We start from the raw sequence: 18106 nt of genomic DNA on the forward strand, positions 1-18106 counted from the left end.
AAGCTTTCATTTAACTTTTATATCCCAACTCAACTCATCCCGCACATTTTCAGCATCTCTCGTTTTCACAGAGAGATCATTTTGTTATTCTGTTGGAACAAAATGCTTCACTCTGAATATTTGGTCATCTTTTCAACACACGGCATTTCATTAAAATAGCAACAAAAAAAAAGTTCTTGCTCATTTGAATAATATGAAAAAAGCCAGAGTGAGGGCCCCCACTCTTGCTGCTGTTGTAGTGCTGTATTAACCCTGGGGTCAAAACATGTGTGTCATATTAGTGTTGGTGTGTGTGAGCTCTGTTTTCATCATTGGTGTCCCTATTATTTAAAAAGAAGCATGATTATCCCAAGCACCACATGAAATCCAATGCAAAAAAAAAAAAGTCCATATCCAAGTTTACTGCAACTAATCCGTTCAAATGGAAAACAAAAGGCCGGAAAATAAAAGTCTTTTGAATGTGTGTGTCTGGTGAGTGTTAATGTTTCTGCATGAGTGCGTGAGTGTGCATGTGTCTGTTTATTAACCTTTCGCCCTCATCTCTGCTTTATGTCTTTAAGGTCCCAGAAGCCCAACGGTTGGCCAATACACACACTCATGCACACACACGGAACAACACAACTCCGGCAGAATTCTTTTACTTAATGTAAAAGAATTCTGCCGGAGTTGTGTTGTTCCGTTGTTCTGTTGTAATTTTATCCAATCAACTTTCCAGACAAAAGTGTAGGAAAGGAACGAAAATAAAGAGGTGTTCCTTCACTTTGAGGCTATGATATTGTGTAGTTTTTTTTTTTAGACAGATGTTCTACAAGACATCGGAGTATGTGTGGGAATTTTTGCCCATTCATCAACCTTTGTGAGGTCTGAGTTCACCTTAAATGGGTGTGATGGTACAGTTTGGGTGGTTTGGGGGTTAAGGTTTAGAGGTGAGGTGTTAGATCACGGGTTAGATTAAGGTTAGCGTTCCATTGTAGAAGTTCGTTTCAGGACTTTGGGTAAAATGGTTTAGGGTGGGTGGAGGAGTTTGTACAGTGTTATGGGTTAAGGTGAGGGTTAGGTGAAAAGATGAAGTTAGTGTTCGGGGATAGGTTAGATGGGCTCTATGGTGAGCGATTAGATTAAATTCAAGGTTTGGGGTTAGGGGTTAGGCTGGGTTATGATTGTGGTATAGGCTAAGTGTTAAATTGCTCTAGGGTTCGGAATTAGGGTTTGGATCATGTCTTTGGGATGGCACAACGATAACGGTCAGTGCTTAAGTGTTAGAGGTTTGCTAGATTCAACCCATACAAATAACTACCGCATGTTTGTCCTACAATATCCAAACAACAATTTGTATGTGTATGTGTGTGTGTATGTGTGTGAGAGTGTGTATACACGTGTGTGTATACATGTGTGTGTCTGTGAACCCAACACAACGCAATGGAAATACAAGTGTAGTGTACTGGAAGTTGAGCAATTGACAAGTGAAACAATATGAACAGATGGAAACACACAGATGTCTATAGATTCAGAGGTTACCATCAAAGCATCCACTCCATCGTGCCCACTCCCCTACCGGCAAAGCAGATGGTCTTAAATGGCTTTTGTTTGTTAGACTGACAAACACCCACCGACAAACTGTTGCGTTTGCACCCGCCCACATCCGGACCAGGTAACACATTCACATGCGGCACGTTTATCTGACACTTCAGTCACGCATGCTAATGACACCTAGTGTGGGAAAAACATTGAATGCCAGGCACATAACATGTTATGGAAAGTTGGAAAATGATATATGTGCTGTCAAGAAAAGTATCACGCAGATTGATTTTCCAGGTACTGCTTTGAAAAGTGGGACACGCATTTTATTCACAATTGACATCGGTGTAAAAAATGTGTTTATAAAGAAACCGATTGCTTACGATGCCCGGTATTGCATGCTCGTACTGCGAGGTTCTCCTCGCTTGCATCTCAAGGTAAGCTAATGGAACCGCAGTCGATTTTGTGTTCTGTCAGAAGGGTCCGCAAAGCAGTTCAGAATGTTGCTGCAATAAAAACACTACAGGCCAGGACTGTTTTGTGGGAATGTGCATCCAAGCGCACAAAGCAGATTAAGGCTGAATGAGTTGGAAAGGCTTTAGAAACATCAAGATAACAGAAACACAAATCTTCTGTCGGTAAATGTTGACTTCAGCATGGGCTATCGTACGAGAGACATGCACGTTAAGACATGTTCAGTGAGCTCAGGTTTGGCTGGTCGGGGGTGAGTGGCGAGTTCAGGGACAAATGCCAAAACTCATTGTGATTTCTTCCAGACGGTCACATGAGCAGAATCACGTTGCCAAACAAAACCGCAACTGGATTGCATCAGAACGAATCAACAGATTATGCTTTATGAGAATGTTAAAATTCATCTTTCAGAAACTAACGGCAATGACAGTCAGCAGCAGGTCAGCTTTGGTCAGTATCACAAGGCAGATCTCGATGACCTTTGACACACCGCATCCTTAAATTGTCGTCTATGATTAGGTTGGTGGGGAAGAAGTAACAGGAGGGGTGAAGGACTGACTTGTTGCAAATGAAAGTGTGTCATGTTAAGATCGGAATCTTCCATTAGGTGGGAGGTAACAAGGCCAATGGGGGCGGAGCTTGGCATTTGCTCTTTGTGGCAGCATGTCAGGTCACTGCGCTATTCTTTATTCTGGGAAGTTTCTCTCCCCGTTGGAGTAGTGACCTGAAGCCACTAGAACCAGCGTCACATGGTAGCACGGGACACGGCGGCGACGGGGCATAAGTGGAGCGAGACGGACGGGCATTGACTCAGCAGACGTTTTGCCAGGGAAGAGGCGGAATCACACAGTTTGAACAAGAAAGTTAAAAAAAAAAACAGCATTCACTGTAATCCTCTACTCAAGCTCAGGTTCTGTTTACATAAATGCTTGTTTGCAGGGTTATGCAAACGCTGCTGAACTTTTATTAGCACTGCATGAAACTGAAAGACAAAATCCAATTTGTCCAAAGTAGCGAGAATCATTTGTGTCGTGCTACCCCAAAAGCCCACGCAAGTTGTTCTTCGGCATAAGGCCGTGCCTTTGAAAGCAATTTGAGTAAATCAAAGTTTTATGACTGTGTCGGCGTTACAAGCGAGAAGTAGTGTGGGCTCACCTTGCGAGGTGGCCTCAGTGAACCTCTCACTTTCTTCTCTTCTTCACTTTCACCTGCCTTCCTGCTTCGCTATGCCCATAAATATTACAGCTGCCAGATGGCGTCTGTCGCTTGCACAACAACAGCGAGGCAGGCCGCTCTCTCGCTACCTGCAATTACGACCTAGCCGCAGAGTGAAAATCTATATTAGGACAGACCAAACTTTCAGTAGTTAGCCTGTCGAGCTCCTGGCGTCGTTTCAAAATGAGTTCCTGCAGCTGAGCCCTTCATCATTTTTCATAAGCTAAACAAAGATATGACTTTACAGGATTAGTTTGTTTTCTGCCCCCTTGGCTTACATGGCAGATGGGAAGTGGGACTGTTGCGTATACGGACTAATACCCACGCGTACAACCTGTAGGAAAAGTTTTCTGGGAAAAAAAATGGCAAAACTGTCAAATAAAAACTTTCAACGTGCACACGCTTTTGAGGTGGAATACACACTGCAGCAATTTTAGGAACCTTGGCAGTTTCTTAAAAAAATTATAATATCCTTCAACATCCATGCTAATTTCCATTAGCCAGTCTATGGTGTTCCCCATTTTATTTCAGCAATAAGCTAGTGGACTTTGATTGAACAATTTGTTGTCTAAATGTTCAAGTTTAATTTCCTTTGCTCTTATTTGGAGAACGGTGTGAGCGAGAGTCTTCTGTTCATTTCCTGAAACTCATGTTATACTGTACAATAATCTCCCATATCTTGACAACGAGAGAGTGACAACAGATGCTAAAGAATACTTTTAATAATGTGCTCTAATACGTTGAGGGTAGATTGACATGTCTTCAAAATTTGTTCACGGAGTAAAGCTGTATACATTTACACTTTTAGTCATTTTGCTTGATAAGATCTCAGATTTTCACAGTTCAAGGGTGGGTAACCCATGACGGATGGTGATTCAGTGTCCATAAATAAAGTCATAGCAGATGAACAAATTCAAAATGTACAACTTAAAGTATAAAAGAGGAAGGAATGTCGAAATAAGAGTGGCATTAAAAAAAAACTGGTTTGAAATAAAGAACTGTTTGGCTAGCGTCCAGTCACCATACAGGAAGTGTTGAGACAAGATGATTGAGTAGTTTTGGACTAACAACATTCCTCCCCCAGATGAGCCCAAGACTCATCCTTCATCCCGCTCGACTTCCCCCTAAGACGGACTTTCATCGGAGGTTTTATGAACGATGATGTTATAATTATGAATGCGAGTATTTTTACACAAAGGAACAAGGGCAGAGCGGATCATTAGCGCCCATGTGCAGGTTGCGGGCACTTCGATGCTGTGATGCGAAAGTGGAGCAGACAGATGGGCAACGCCGCATCAGCAGCAGATGAGAGCCGATTGCAGCTCAGATAGTCGCTGTCATTAATCAAACAATGGTCGATAGCTCGCTGCACGGCCCTGATGGATCGGACGCATCTTCAAGTCTGCAGCGTTGGCCAACTCTACCAAATTTATCTACGCTGCAGAATAGTGTAATTTTCAGCTCTCATTTTTAGACCAAACATCCAAGGGTTATTCCTCCATTTTTATTTTTAAATCCTTGTCACAAGATTTCTTTTCTCAAGTGTGTGGTGGCTGTCGAATCATTCCAAAGCGCCAGGCATGTTTCGCTCATTGATTTTTGAGGATGGGGATCAAGATCAGAGCGATTCTCTTTAATGTGTGACGGATGGACTTGTTTGCGTTTACTGGTGTTATCCTGACCTCGCACAGCTTGTTCAAGTTGCAAGTGAACACACTTACTATGATGCTCGCTCACAAGAATTGTCGGACTCACATACTGTAAACGTCTGGCGGGTCAGACCAGTGTCATCCTCCCCATCTTGTTTTCTTTCTCTCAACTTCCTGTCTTGAACCTCTCCTCAATCTCTGGCCTAAAGCTGCAGGTCAGTTTCCCCTCATCTCATATTCTCCCTCTCCACTACTCCTGACCTGAAGGCCTGAACTTCCGTTGCTATTCGCCATCGCTTCTCAGAGACACCAGCTGCGGTTTTAACAATGGCAGTACTGATGAGAGCCCATAAAGAGATTCCCCACAGAGGCACAGTAAAGGGGAATTCCTCATTTATTTAAAGCTATTTCCCATATCCTAAATTCCATGGTCCAACAACTTTTCATTATTCTCAAATCTCATGCAGCACAAGTTCCTCTCACATACTATATCAAACATAGTAACCCGCCCGATTATCACTGACGATATGTTCCAGAGTGGACTCACCTGTAATCAGTGAAAATCTGCAATGGAGACCATACAAAAAACGTGCCCGTTGTTTTCCGTTGAAGAGGCTATGTGTGCTCGTTTCAAGCTCTATTTGTCATTCCTAGTTGAAGTTTGCTGTAAAACAGACACAGAAAACACAAGTTAATCAAACATTCGACCGAATCATAAACTGTGATTTAGTCTAATGAAAGTCTGATAGCTTAATGCTAACGTATATAATGAATGCAATTAATCAATAGCTGTAGAGTTTTTGAGATCAGAGACAACAACTTGATTTTTGCTGATTTGAAGTCTTATTATAATAATTTTATTATTTATATTTATACAAGTTGCACTACATGTATGTAAGTATATTGGTGAGTAATCATAAAATATTGGTGAGTAGTAGTGAGTAGCACTTGACTATTTTTGAGTTTAGAGGACTTAAAGCATCTCTATAGTAAATGACACAAGACTTTTTTTCCTGTTTACTTCGTGTTTCTTCTCCAGCTGCGCCGCACATTTGTCTCGCTGAGTGTTTTTCACGCTCTGACTCCAGCAGCGGTCCGGTCAGGCCTCGACCAGGCAAACTTATCACCCGGACCGAACCATCTCCTCTCCATTACGCCACAAACAAATGGTTCTGTTACACCCATGTCTGGGCCCTGATTGCATTTCTCTTCTCATCCCTCACAGCGCCAACATGTGCCCTACTCCACCGTGATGTCCTCAGCTCCTCCGTTTTGTTCACCTCACTTTCTCTTCTACTTAGCCCTCCACCCCCTTGCTTGACTGCCTTTACTTGACAAATGAAATCTCTCTTTAACACATCTCCACCAAACATGTCGAATATTGTAATTGATCACAAACCTACACAGGAAATTGCTTCCAGACTTTTTTGTTTCGACATTTCTGTGGCCAGGCAACATCTTCTCCACAATGTTGTCGGGTAGGAATAGGACATATTTGAATTTAAAATTAATTTTGTAACCACAGGATATGCTTTTTAAGCAGAAACATGATAACGGAGAAGCAACATACATGTCTAAATGGACTTGTTTACTCACAAACAAAAGTTCCACTGAGTTTGAAAACCAGAGATTTGTTCCTGTTGACACAAATTCGTCGATAGGGCCTTTTAATCAAACATTCTTTCTAGCTACTTTGAATGCCGTAAAAACAAACATATTGACTCAAATGTCTCCCAGCAAAGGACAAGGTGGAAGGCGATGACAGATGTGTACAGTCAATTTAAGGGATGTGTGCTGAGCTCCACATTGGATCAGTCTCGGTTCTGTGAGGCTGCATTAATGATCGGGCAACGACGAGGATTACGATCCGTGTCCCCCCCCAAATTTCTTTGTGTAGGTACATCGATGTGTGCGTGCAGCAAACACAGTGGTTCAATCATGGCTATGTTTTGTACGCTCTTCGCCTCTCAAAGGAGACGGACAACCTCCACAGGCACGGACGAGAGTGGTAGAAAAGCATTGTGGGAGGTCACGTGGGTTAATACAATATGGGACTGAGAGTTCTAAGGGAGGAATGTAAATGTTGTCTCCAAATGTCCTTCAAGTACATGTCTTCTGATAAAAATGCATGTTCCTTGCAAAACGTAACATAAAATACTCAACACTTGTTTTATACATTTAACTGAATTGCAGCAAGCTTACATTTATACAAATAGGATCAGAGCAATACAAGGAAATAAGTTAGAGATCTGAAGGTCTGAAAAATCCCATCCATCCGTCCATCCATCCGTCCGTCCATCCATCCGTCCATCCATCCGTCCATCCATCCATCCATCCATCCATCCATCCATCCATCCATCCATCCATCCATCCATCCATCCATCCATCCATCCATCCATCCATCCATCCATCCATCCATCCATTTTGAATAAACTGGATGAAGATATTAAAGTGACTGAAAGAAAGACATTCACTTCTCAAGCGCCAAGTCAGAAAAGAACAGTGGGCTATGAAATAATCTCCATTTTTTTCATCAGTGCGCTATTCATACTGCTCACAGTGGCCATCTACAGCCTGCGGCAGGATTCCAATGGACTTGCCACACCACGCCAGGGAACTGCAAGTTCATAACTCCCATGACGCACGACCTGTGCTAGTGCAAACTGGCTTTCCATCCAATCATCTATATTCTATCCCCTGCAATTTTTCCGGTTGTGGGCAGCTAACGTCTACATATCAACAGTGACAATACCTATATTTTTTAATCAATATGAATCGATTTTGAGGTATTGGAGCCATTCAATACTGTCTCAGTATAAAATTGAAGAAACAACCCCAGCTGTAATATTCTGCTCAATTGTCAAGATATGTTATAAAGTAAATGCAATTTTACTTTCAGTTCTGAGATAAGTCTATAATTTCATCTTTTTTAAATTGTGTGTCAGGTCGTCAGGTCAGCGCTTGGCCAAAACATGGATTTATGACAAATCCAGTATACCTCAATTATTTGTAAGTTTTCCAGGTGCTGTTAATAAAACGTTGTTACCTCATCACAAAAGCATCCACACTCTTAGTGAAGTGAAAGCAGCCCATATTGCTACATTTACATTTGACACACCGGAGAACCACATTGATTCCCCCATACGACTCTCGGCGTATAAATAAAAGGGGCCATTTCCAAAACAAGAATGTTTTTTTTAAATAAGGACATGTTTGAATTCATCAATATGCAGCTTTAACACCACAACACGGCTGCTGCCTCGCAGGAGAGGTCACTTTGAAGTGATTATTGTGGAACACGCTGTGTTTTATCTCCACACCAGCATGCGCCCATCACGTAACCACATTCCGCCGGGGTGACCAATTTGCAGGTCGAAACACGGCACAAGAAACACGCAAGTTATTTCCACTGAATCATCGGTTTCACTGGGACTTTGTTAAAAAGTGCATAAGAAAATTAGATTGATAACCGGGATGATTCATGAATCTTCTGTGTGATAGGTTGGGAGGAGCCTTTCTCCTTCAAACACGATCGTAAAATTGTTAAAATAAGAATGAAACAAATTTGTTACGTATATTTTCTTGCGCTGAATTGCAAAAAATATATCTGCCTGAGTCCAAACTGTCCACTTCATCATTGCGATGATGTCCCCTGGCACACACTTGGCAATGATGATGTCGACGATGGACATGATGGTAATGATCTTGATGATCATGAGCTTTTATCGGCGCTACTAATAATGGCGCGTCCTTTACGGCCAAAGAACATCATTGAAGAACCAGCGGCGGTATCAGGTTGACACCGGGGGTCCGGACCAGCGTGCGGCCTAGTGTGACGTGAAATCACATCAAGTGGAATGGATGCAATTGTGCTCATCCGCGCACCGGCTTCCCGCCGCGTTCCCTCGTGAAGGGCATCTCTGAGCGTTAGGCGCCGAGTGTCAAAAAGAGTCGATGAGTTTGTCTCTTTTGAGTGATGAAACTCGCCGGGACTTTCGAAGGAGAAGCGTCAATTTAAACCTGGCTAATTCTGTCCGAAAGTGAAACATCCACTTCGGTAGATGTCTTTGAGTCATTTTGCTTGTAACGACTTCTTTTCATGGCATTATTCAGTGAATGAAACCAATTTCCTCATCCATCAGGTGCCGGCAGACAGGGAAAAGAGTAACAGTGATGGGAAGCAAGTTCTACCTTGTCTCCTTAATTAAAATAGCACCTTTTTGGAATGTGAGTCAGAATCCGGTCGATGGCGGTCCACCGCGGCCGAATATGAAAATTATTGATCTGCTTTTTCCGTCTATCGCCTTTGAGCACAACCGCACTGATGTTTTCTGTTGCACGCCGTCAAAGTCGATACATTTCTCCTTTCATCACTCGGACTCTTGCAAAGAGAGAAAAAGTCACTCCTGTCATCATGGAGAGAGATTTGTTATCCCGCCAGCTTGTCGGGGGAGGTCAGGCGGATCATTGCGTGGAGGGAAAAAAAATGGAAGCAAAAAAAAAAAAAAAAAAGGGAGGCAGTGAGGTTTCGGGTTAGACGGAGAGAGGTGAGAGCCAGTTTGCGGTAGGAAGGAAGGGCCGAGAGAGCGCCGGAGTCCAAAGAAGTACGAGCCGTGGCCGCAACCTCAACAGTCTGGCCAGAAAGGTCACCCTTAAATTTGTAAAAAAAAAAGAAATAGACAAATGTTTTAGCTAAGCTTGCTTTCCAGGAAGGAGGAACTATATTTGGTCGTTAAAAGTGCAAATCACCTGACCATTCAGCAAAGGGGGAAATCAAAATGTATAATTCAGTGTAGTAGAATTTAAAAGAACCAAATGTTAAAATGCTTTTTAAAAGCATGAGAGTCGTAAGGGTTGAGAAACTTTTCTTCTGTATGATTCTAAACTATTACAAAAAAAAACCTAATCAAAGTCCCACAAGATGCACAACTTGTACGAGAGGATCTTTTCCTCTACTTTGCACTATCCCCCTGCTGAACCTGGCCGATCCTGGATCAGAGTGAGCGTATGTCCACAGAGGAGTCACTCTGAAAGAAAGGAAGCAAGAATACAGAATACTGGCAGATCACGAGGAAGCTGCTTGCAAAAAAAAAAAAAAAAAAGAAATTGGAAAAAAAAATCACTTGGCTGTACAAATGCTGCATTGTTTTCACCCACGCTCATTGCCAGCAACCACTCTAGCTTTAATGCAGCCTGATTATTCTTTGCAGTCTATCAGGTCTTAGCGAGTTGGGGTGGTGATCAGATGAGAGGTGCGCTTGTGTGGACAGTTAAGTATCTGGATTAACCAACAGCCACAGGTCTATCGATGCCATTGGACTGATGAATGGAGTCCTGCACGAAGCTGTGTGCCAGTGAGACTGCGCAACAGCCTTCTCGTGGCCTTTGCACAAGACACACTTTGATTAATTATCGGAGTCTAAGTTGGCTTGATTTTCAGGAAATGTGACCTGGAAAATAACCTATTGTCTTTCAAAAGTGATAAATCTTCACTAGATTATAGGTTAAATCAAGACGAATTGCTCGGGTAGGAGTTCATAATCCTTAGAAATGTGTCACATTTTTGGTCTTGCAAAGGTATTTTTGTTCGATAATTGCTGACTGAGTTTGTTTTACATTAACTGTAATGTATTTTGATAAATCGTTGACGATAATGGTTAAAAAAAAAAAAGAAAAAGAGAGACATTCAAAATACGGAAAGTCTAAACTATGAAGGGTCCAGAAAAAAAAAAAAGTGACTCCTTTGATGAGCATTTAAAGAAAAGCACTACTGATTCCTGTAATTTTACTGGAGGTTTCCTCCAACATCTCGTATTTAAATGCAATTGTCTTTATTTTTTGTAACCTTGTTCAGCAACCCGAAAACAAGGCTCGGATTACGAATGTTTGTTTCCATGTTGCTCACCTTTTGCCTGAACTCAAGTGCAATCCACTTCCCACTCACCACCAACCGCGACTTCCCAACAAGCAAACTTGGTCAACCTCACGCAGCGACCTCTCTACTGACCTGCCTTATCTGTTGATTAATTGGTTAAAGGAGAGATGAAATGCCAAGCAGCCATCCTGGAAACAACGAGGACAAGCCGGTAAGATAAGAGACCAGGAACGTTCCGTAAAGCTGAAATAATGAGCTGGTGAATGACAGCCAGATGGGATGAATTCATCTTCGTTCATGGAAACATTCTGTGACTGTCCATCTCGGGAAGTTACCGTACACATTCCACATGGACAGCACCTGCCAAGCAAAACCATCAGGCCCGTCAGATAATGATAGTTTAATGACTCCAGATTTTGTATAGATCTTATATTCAAACAGTGGAACATAGCTTGCTCCTCGGATTCTATTCCATTTATTTGTGGTCCAAAAGGTAATTTCCAATATTCCTGCACACATCCATTTCGAGCTGTATTGTGGAGAACTCATTCAACCGTAATGATTCAATATCAAAGACCTACTCAGGAGTTTATTATCCTTATAATTCACATCAATAGAAATTAAAGCCATTCGATTGCACTAATTTGTCATCAATGTTGGTTTGCTCATGATGGTAGAACCCAAATCCTCCCTAATTAGGTTCCAACTCAGATGACTTTAATCGGACATTTTTCCTATAAGAAAAAAGTACTCTTACAAATAAATACAAACGTGATCCCCCCCCAAAAATGCTGACCTGTATTTTGCACATAGACAAAAAAATCTCTAATCTGCAAACTTCTTTCACTACTCTGGATATAATTATGCGTACAAACCTATTCCTAAAATTTACAAGCTCAGCTTTTTTGTATCAGACATCTTTCAGAAGAAATAGTTATTCATTTAAGATAGGACAGTGAGAACTGTTTTCATTTTTAATAAATGATTAAAATCACTATAATGTAAGAACCAAAGGAAAGTAATAAAGTGACGATAGCAATGGACTCAAAACGGAAAAAAATCCCCTCAAGGTTCCCTTTCCTATTGTTGTCTGTTATTGAGCTACAAACAACAGGATCTTTAAAAGTCCAAAGAATAACTGTGAGGAGATAAGCTGTCAGTTTTTCACCAGTAAATTAACTCCTTTATCTATTTTTTTTCTTTGAAATGCTTTTACCAAGGCGGTCTTCTCGACGCTAGTCATGTTGCCACTAAACACGGTGCCAGCATATTATTGGCCATGGAGAAAAAGAGTGTAGCCTTCTTTTGATCGAGTTCGTTCCAGCTATAAATGGACGCCATTAGACAGGAGCAAAAATAATGTGTTGCTTGCATGTCACGAAGATCAGCGCTACAGTCAACAGGCCATGCACCTACAGTACAAACAATAAAGAACAATACACTACATAATGACTTTCCTATTAATCAGACAGAGGCAACGTTGGGAAAGAACATAAGCCCAGCTGTCACAAAAGATTTTTTTTTTTTTTTTCTGGCTATTTCTGCACCACGTCGCTCTGGGAAAATGGGGCTTTTGACTGGAAGGCTGTTCCTTCAACTCCCTCGGCTGGGTACACGAGGGCAGAGAGAAAAGAAAAGCGCCAGCACATTCCCATGTAGCTTTGGTGGAAGTGACCCTGAGTGAGGCAATTAACACCCGGCCGGCCAAGTATAGGAATGCTCTGTGAACAGCAGCCGGGGAACCTTGGCTCCCGGAGGCGTGAACGCGTGGAACTAAATGTGGGTGAAAAGGGGCCTCTCTGTAAAGCAGTCACACGTGTTATTCGGCCAAAGCAGACAGCCAAAATAAAGGTAAATTATTTTTTTTCAAAGCACACGGTTGCTATAGAGGACACATGTAAAAACCTTGAACAGGGAAATAAAATTATTCCATTAGCATAACAGCATAATGGTCATTGTCAACAATCTTTTTAGAGAATTCTCAGAAATACCAATCTAATCTAGTTATCAGAAACACAAATCTTTGTCAACAGTCAATTATCAGTCAATTATCTGAAACCTTTTTTAAAATGAAATTCCCATGAACTGGTTGAATGAGAATTTACACAGAATAATTTCTTCAGCAAACATCTTCCTTCATATTTTCTAATTTATATTGGTAATTATGCTATCAGACTGACAAGTTGTCATGAATATTTCAAAAGTGAATCGTCAATCAATCACATTCTTTTTAGTCACTAAATTTTAAGCTAATATTTGAGGGTATGAATTATTTTAATTTTAACCATAAGTCACATGATGAACCATAAAAATGCTGATTTTAAACAAGTGGGTTTTTTTCCTCAAAATGCAAACAAACAATTTTCTTTCTTCTGAAGGGGTCCTTGTGAACGGTGATCATTATGTACGTGAAACTTTGGAAAAATCCCGTTCTCACAAGGTTGCACAAAGTGGGAAGCCGCAAGTTTCACATGACGTGCAGTTGGATCGCTGACATTTTCGTCTGGCTTTCTGCATATTAGCCACCTTGGTCTCATAATGTTTCCAACATAAGCCAAAAAGGCGCATAGCAATGAGCCTCATTATTGCACAGGTCAGAGGAAAGAGCCGAGAATCGTACAGCTTGTTAATTCCACACCTCTGTTTTTTTCAGTCGGCTTTTTGAGTTCGCCATATATTGTTGCCGCTCTGATTTTCATTGGGAAATTTCACACAAATGTCTAACTCACGGTTGTGTCATCAGCAGACAGACGTGGCTTCTTCCTAACCTTCAGCCCCTACCTTGGGAAATCACCCCGAGCCTGTCCAGCCAACAGGCCGTGAAATACACACCCCTGGAAAAAAAAGCGAGGTGGGTGTTTGGGGGCGTTCAGAGAGGTGGTGAGTTGTGAGCTTTTGGTGATGGAAAAGGAGCAGGGAATTCTGGGAGGCAAATGAAAAGTGGAATGTGTGCGTGATTGTTGTGCGAGCAGCGAGCCGGGTCGATTGGATGCTTTGAGTGGCGAGAGATGGAATTGAAGTGGAATTAAACGGACACTGGGACCGGCGAAAGGAAGGAAAGGGGGAGGCCGGGCAGGCTTTGAAAGGAGGTCCACTGGGGTGGGTGGGAGGCGCACACTTGGCCTTGAGGCTGGAGCCCCGTCACGCCTCACGTCCCTGCGAGCCACTTGGGCCCGTCGCTCCAGAGGGGAGTTGGCCCGACCTTTGTTACGCCGGAGAAGTGGGGAGTGACGAGGCATACCGGCATGTCTGACATGTCAGAGCAGTTGGCCGGGAGACCCCGACGCCACTCGGGTCTCGACCTGACCATCTGTAGCTCCTGAACAGGCAAGGACTGTTTTAATTGATGAAGACCACACGGAGGATGTAAGAGCCACGGCGCAGACAAAGAGACGTCAGTGAAATCATGTTGAAGAAATGTGTGTCATGTTTTTCCAGACAACATACGGGGCAGACACCGTGTCCTTGAGGGAACGGGATTGGGATTGTTAACGTCTGTGTGCAATGAAAAACATCTATCCATTCATTTTCTTTACCGCCTGTCCCGTTCGGGGTCGCAGGGGAGCCGGAGCAGATGCCAGCTGACTTGAGGCAAAAGGGCGACTGCATCCTGGACGGGATGCCAGTCACTCACAATCAACGGTAAAACACTTGCACAGAGCATGGAGCAGATGCACGTCGTAAACCAACCACACGGCAAATGACCACCACTCACTAGGCCATTCCCTTAACAGGCACGTGTCTTTTGGTTGGATTACACTTTATAAAACCAGGTCTTCTTGATTATGCGTTAATACTTACATTTGACAAGAAACAGTGATTTCCTTGGAGGATTCACCCTTCCGTCACGGGAGTTACGAATCATGGCCAAAGATGTACATTATAAAACGTACAGTCGTCACTTTCTGTGGGCATAAAAAGCAGGATCGCAGAAGATGAAATTAGGCTAAACTAGGCTGTGCTCAAATTCTTTACTTGTGCTTTTAAACTTACACTAAAGTGGAAGGGTGGAATTACGCCTGATACAAACAAAAGAGTTACTGAAATGTTTTTTTTTATTGAATTTGATAGGGGAAAACGATTTGTGAAAGAGTGGAAACAAAACGTTTTAATTTTTAACATTCTATCATCACGTTTTGGGACGCCTAGTCTTTTTATCAAACGCAAAGAAAAATTAGTTCTTTGAAAAAATACTCAAAGATGCAACTCGATAACAAATGGAGTAGTATTATGGTAGCTCTATCAAAAAACAAAAGATTCTTCTTGGGTTGGGGAGCTGAAAAACAAACTGAATGCAAATATGATCATACCCGAATTTTGCACTGCTCACATCCCTGCTTGGATGTATTCTGTTCCCAAAACAAGTTCTCTTTAATGTCATCAAGCCAGAGGGGAAGTGATGAAATGGTGCAATTACGGAGCCATTAGGGCTATTCAGGAGAAGGCAGGTGTAAAATTTCCAATTTGTGCACCTGCTGAATCCTCAATGTGCTCTTGCGGGAGTTTCCTGTTGGGAGGTAGGACCAAAAATATCGACAAAATACAACATGCAATTCATCTCCAGCATTCATCCAATTTCCTTGAATCAGTTTACAGTGCAAAATTGTAGACGCTTAGTAATTCCAGGCAAATGTGATGGACTAGATGTTTAGAGATTGGGAGGAGGCATCCCAAGATATTCTTTATTTGATACGGACGCAGTTAGGAATTTGCAAACAATGGCGTAGGGGAGTGTGGGAATTCTTAAGTCATCTCCTGTTGGGCCGAAGATTCATTTTCATTTCCCAAACAGTTTGTGCATATTAATATTCATGAAGTGCTTTGAAAAGCGATGGCGGTCAGTGATGAAAATGGGTTAGCACACCCCTGCAGATATGGGAGGGGGTGGGAGTTATGAGGGAGGGGGGGAGGTTCTTTGTTGGATGATGAAATACTCCCAATCCACGACCTTTCTGTTCTAAAGCAAAGATTTGCACAATTAACTACTTTTAAATGTCATCCTCCTGCCACATCTGCATATCGACGGTGAAGCTCGCATGGAAATGAGGCTGTTGCTAAAGAAAGCTTTTGTCTTCCTGTCCCATGTCGGGATTTCTTTCTACATTTTTTTGCCAGGATGTAAATGTAAAAGTGTGGATATCCTTCTCATTAACCTTTGCCTCAAAGAAACTAGTCCGAGCTCCACCCTAAACGCTGCAATTAACTCCCATGAGGGAGACAGAAAGAGCCGGACAATGAACGAAAAGGTGAGCAACGTGGGGAATCACAGGGACTTCATTATTCTCGTGGACACATTCGAACATTCTCTGCAGTCGGTGGATCTTATTGGGAGGATGTTAAAAATTGAGTGGATTAACAAAGCTCATTTAATTTTTATCTTCAGGAGGATGAATCGGAGCCCGGCTTTCATCGGGGGCCTCGGGTCAGAAGGCAAACCGGGTCCCGGTCTGTCACGTTTCAGTCCAATTTCCAGATGCAGTTACCGGGAGGCAAAGTCATTCCCAAACTTCCTCTCCCCAAAAAGCAAGCAGCTGATGTAATTCAAACAAACTCCAACGGAGCACTCTGTGGGTCCCCTTGAGGGCCGGAACAGCACACGCTTCTTTAGAGTCATGAATATCTTCTCTGGGTTGGCTCTTGCAGTGTCAGTTACAAAGTCAACCCATTAACATCTTCACAATTCCACGCTGCACTTTGCCCGATGCAGAAAAAACAAGAGGCAATATGCGAGAGGGTGAGTACCAGGGAGCGAAAATACCTCATGGTCCTCTGGGGACTGAGGGTGAGAACAGTTTATGATGATGGACAGGAAATATTTTTCCTTTATATGTTGCAATATTGAGGCTCTCGGAGCACTGAGGCGAGACTCACCCCTACGCAAAAAGTGATTGACATAATTTCCAAGAGAGATGAAGAATCTGTTGGGAGAGGTCAAGGGTGAAGCGGTGGAGCTGCCAAAGGAAAGTTGAGTCAGTGCGGAGTGATGAGGATGAAGGGAAAGTCTTGGCGTATGTGGGCCCGCCGCAGTCGGCCGATGGGACGGTTAAGGTAACAATGACGGCCAGGAAGGTATGGAGAGAAAACAGACGTATGGCTGTGGAATCACACATGGGAAGAAACATGAGAACTGCTGATGAAACGTAAGGCCCAATGTCTTAAACCGTCTTCTATACCGACATGATCAATTCTCATGCCTTATAACTTCTTATATTATCAGATACACTCTATTCAACGATTCAAATTTAAAGCTTCCAAATGGTCAAAGAATGGATTTGGAGACAATCACAAGGGATCATGTCACATCAATTATGACAAAATGTACTTGGGGGGGGGGGGGCATCCAATTGCCATGCATTGGACAAGTTCAAATAAACAAAACATGACTTCTGTAACTCTGTAATGTTGTGTTGTCTGTTCCACTAAACTTTCAATTTGATCAAATTTGTGCTCACCAAATTTTCCAAACCAAAAACTGTCAATCTCCAATTTCCCATCAGTTACAAGTGGTGCGAACAATCCATTAATGAGCGAATACATAATTTAGCACCTACTAGTATTTGGGATCTTAGCTCAAGACTACAATTCATGTACATCTTTTATTTTACAGAACTCTAACAACCTTACAGGTCCAACATGATATCCATGGACCTGCTTGGTCAGAGTCAGTTGTTCATTAAAAATGCAACAAGCCCATGTATATTTACACAGCTTAATTACAACTCCCGCTCGCATTTCTACCTCGCCATGTGGCATCTCCCCCGTTACACTCGCAGTCTCTCAAAGCGTCCGACGCCTCCTTCCACCTTGATGAATATTGCAGAGGTCCGAGGAGTGCGAAGCATTGATGGAATCCACCTCAATCAGCCGGGGAATCGATGGCATACACTCACATTTGCAGTGGGGCTAATTGGCAGCATTAAAATTCACCAAGCTGCATAATTTACCCAAGAGAGAAATGGGAATGTGGTGCAGGGAGATCAGCTCATTTGTGGCAGAGACATTAAAAGCCCTGTCGCGGTGAAAGGAGAAGGCCTTAAACAGATGAGGAGGCAAAGCCAAAGGCCAGATTATTCATGTCTCGGCTTGTCACGCCTAATGAATGTACAAGCCATCCTAAGAGTTTTTTTTTTTCTTTTTGCAGAAAAGACATTAAACCCTCTTTAACACAGGGGAACATATTTGACCGTGACTGTCAATGACTGCCCATTTTCACCACTGACATTATTGCATTACCACACAGAACTAATTTACTAATTCAGCATTTACCTGTGGACTGGATCTAAAATGAAACATTCATTGCTGGGAAGACACAAGTTCCTCATCGTGTCTGATGCCATACCTCCCATTTTGTCAGTGTAATACATGAGTATGGACAAAA

This window comes from Syngnathus leptorhynchus, chromosome 4 (genome assembly GCF_054491065.1).
Source record: "Syngnathus leptorhynchus isolate UIUO chromosome 4, UIUO_Slep, whole genome shotgun sequence".
In the NCBI taxonomy this organism is placed as follows: Eukaryota; Metazoa; Chordata; class Actinopteri; order Syngnathiformes; family Syngnathidae; genus Syngnathus; species Syngnathus leptorhynchus.